This window comes from Triticum dicoccoides, chromosome 1A (genome assembly GCF_002162155.2).
Source record: "Triticum dicoccoides isolate Atlit2015 ecotype Zavitan chromosome 1A, WEW_v2.0, whole genome shotgun sequence".
NCBI classification, from domain to species: Eukaryota; Viridiplantae; Streptophyta; class Magnoliopsida; order Poales; family Poaceae; genus Triticum; species Triticum dicoccoides.
The window spans coordinates 122,801,719-122,805,081 of NC_041380.1; positions in this window are offsets into that span (position 1 = coordinate 122,801,719).

The window sequence follows — 3,363 nt, forward strand, 5'->3', positions numbered from 1 at the left end:
GCATTACGCAAGTTCGGCAGGGACCGTGGACATCACAAAGTTTCATCGCTAAAAAAAGTATACAAGTTCAACCGACACATATCATCATCATCGGCATCATAAATCACTAAAAGTTCCATCCTTCCATATCATCGAGGATGGACCCTAGCTTCTTGAACGGCGTGAGGTCTAGACATTGCATGCCTATGCGAGTTTAGACGTCAGCTCGCGATATAGGGCCATGGTGGAACATCCCCTTCTCATTGACGACTTCTCTCATGATGATCGTCACAATGTCACTTTGGATGCGAAAAAAGTCATCTCTAAGTTTATAATCCGCTTCTCCATGAGATTGTAGCCACTTGTGGATATGATCATCATTTCTGCTTTTCATGCGAAGCTTTTGGTGATCCGTGTTGAACTGAATCATGAGATGGCGATGTAGAATCCATCCTTCTTGCTTGGTTTTGGGACATGGATGCAGGAGAAGTTAGTTTTATGCGCGAAACCCATCTTCTTGTTCCTTTGTTTCTTGATCTGCATGTGGCCACCTCTAATGCTGAAGCCTTGGAGAGCATCATCTAGAATATTCATTATGTGGGTGTAGTCTTTTTTCTCATAGTCTCTGGAAGGGTCAAAATACACGGCGTGGGAGACTTGCGGGTAAAGAACGATAAGGACGGCGCGCCCGTTGCTGCGGGGAAAAGACTACACCTCAAATTATTCCCCATATGAGAGAGAAGGAATGATTGACATGTACGAAAGGTTTGTCCGGAACTGACTTACTTTGGATGATAAGGCACGAGGACAATTTCCCGGTCCTTATTCTGTACCATGAAGTTTTGGAGGTACTCCCTAGCAGTTTCACGCTCAAAGTCACCGAGACTCAAGAAAGACTCGTGCATGTAGTATGGATCCGCCACACAGATTTGCGAGACTTCTTCACTCTTCATGACGGAGCTCATATGTAGCGCAAAAAGGCAGACGATTGTAAAATTGAGCCGCCTTGTCAGAAACATCTCAAAGATATGGTCAAACCGCAGGAAGAATACCTCTGCGGGCCTTGTGTCAACGTAGCACTTCCCCTCAGGCACACGAGCTGCGTATGTCGGATATACTGCATCCTTTGAGGCTAGTAGGCTTTTCTCAGTCGACAACACATGGTTGTGCAGTCTCCTGAGATCCCCTGATAGTGCCTCCAGCGGTTTCGGCGGTAGCATCGGCTCACCCGTGAGATGAAACATGGCTGCACCTTTCACGGGTACACGCTCTTCATAATGCATCGTCTGGCTGCTTTGTGCTCTGGCTTGTTTGGAGGCAGTTATCTTCCCCGATCTCTTCCTCTCCTTTTTCTTGGGCACACCTTCCAGACCCTTCCTTAACCCCTGCCCCAGGGTTCCCGGGCTAAGCACTGTACGACCCCTGGATAGTTGAGCCTGTGTTGAGGCGACATCTTTAGGCGTGTCCTGTGAGGAATTCATGAAGAGAGACTTTTTGCAATCCTTCCAACGACCTTCTTGCCCGGGCATATCATCCATATCCTCATTAGCATGCTGATAGCGCGATTCATCATATGGTTGACTCATCAGATCTATGTCACAGTCATACGCGTTTGTATTGAGGTAACCCATAAGGTCGACCTTCGTCTCATCATCCATTCTCTATTCTACAGGACTAATTACATCAGCTAGTACTATTGCACCCCCTTCATCACGTCGTCTGCCGCTCTCACTCGGCACTACAGGAGTTGGTAATTGCGTAGGCGGGGTGGTGGTCTTCGCACATGCTTGTTGATGTGTGGTTATTGGTGTGCTCTCGGCCGGCTCCAGACGAATAAGATTCTTCGGCCATAGCAGCACCCAACCCTTGCAGTTTCCAATCCGTGGCGGGGTCTCATCGTCCTCTCCCACAGGATATACTGGAGGAGGCAAATGCTCGTGCCCTGATTTCACACTGGACAAGTTAACCCTGAAGTGCCCAGCGGGGATCGGCTGGTTGCGGAACATGGGTTGCATGGGGTTCATTATCATCCCCTTTCCCACGTCCACCTTCTGGCCTTTGATCAAGTAGAGTATGGTGCACACGGTTTCTTCGCCCTGCAAACACATATGTCGGTGGCGTAAAACATCCGAAAGGCAACAAAAATGGAATATTATATATATATATATATATATATATATATATATATATGTTGGTGCGACATGTAATTACCGTGACAGCGTCGAGCTCAGCCAAAGACGAAGGCCCACCTAGCGCGCCAGAGACTGAGGACGGGCTGCTATGAGCGGGAGCGACCGTGAGAGGAGGCCCGGTTGCGTGAGCAAGTGATGGTGCGGTGTTGTTGTTGTTCATGGAGTTGCTCCCGACGAAACTAGGCATCGGGAAATCATGTACCGTCTTGTCTGGATTTTCCTTCGTCCAGTTGATGATATATAGCTGGAACCAAGTTAGTAGCAAAATCATTTCTGCAGGCACTTGTGAGGTTCTTCCGGCTCTAATGGCTCAAACTTGCCAGGTGCCATCTTTGTGATCACAAGTCGTCAAATCCCTAGTTTGTTAGGTTTTTGTATCCTCTGCTTCTTATGCTTCGTCTTTCCTGTAGCGGCATCGGCGCCGGTACCTTCCCCGCCGGTATCTTCCCCGCCGGTACCTTCCCCGCCGGTCTCGGCGCCACCATCGGTGTCGGCGCCGTCAGTGTCGAAGTCGGCGTCAGTACCATCATCAAGGCCGACCTGCAAACCTTGCTTAGCAGTCAAATAGTCGAGGTACTCTTGTTCACCATCATAATCCATCTCATCTGCATCTTGGTCAGAAGGCTCGGTTTCTTCGTTGTTCGACATGTTTACTATGATTAAGTGTCCTCGTTTATTTCTAAAATTATGAATAAATGATAAATGACATAAAAAAAGAAATCTATGTGCCAACACTCGATATGCCAACTATGTAGCACAAATCATGCCTTTATTCACGGCAAATTTCGGCATGACCTTTGCTAAAAAAATGGACATATCGAGCGCGTGAAATTCACCGGAACGGAAATGAATCAACATTCCGGCGTAACATAGGCCACTCGGATCAGTTACCAAAATTGAACCAAAACATCACATGTCCAAGTGACATGTTCAAATTCCAAACATGACATATCCACATATCACATGTCCAGTTCAAATTTGCATATAAATTTAGCCTGCCTAAATTTGCTTTAACAAGGGATGTTGATTTGGACAATTGCTAAATTCGTAACTAAATAGATAACCTAATTAACCTACTGCCATAACTAAAACCTAAGTAAATTAACCGAAGAACCCTAGCTAGCAGAGAGAGAGGGGGGGGGTTTACAGAGGGTGCAGGGGCGAGGAGGCAGGCCCGACGACAGCCGAGGTT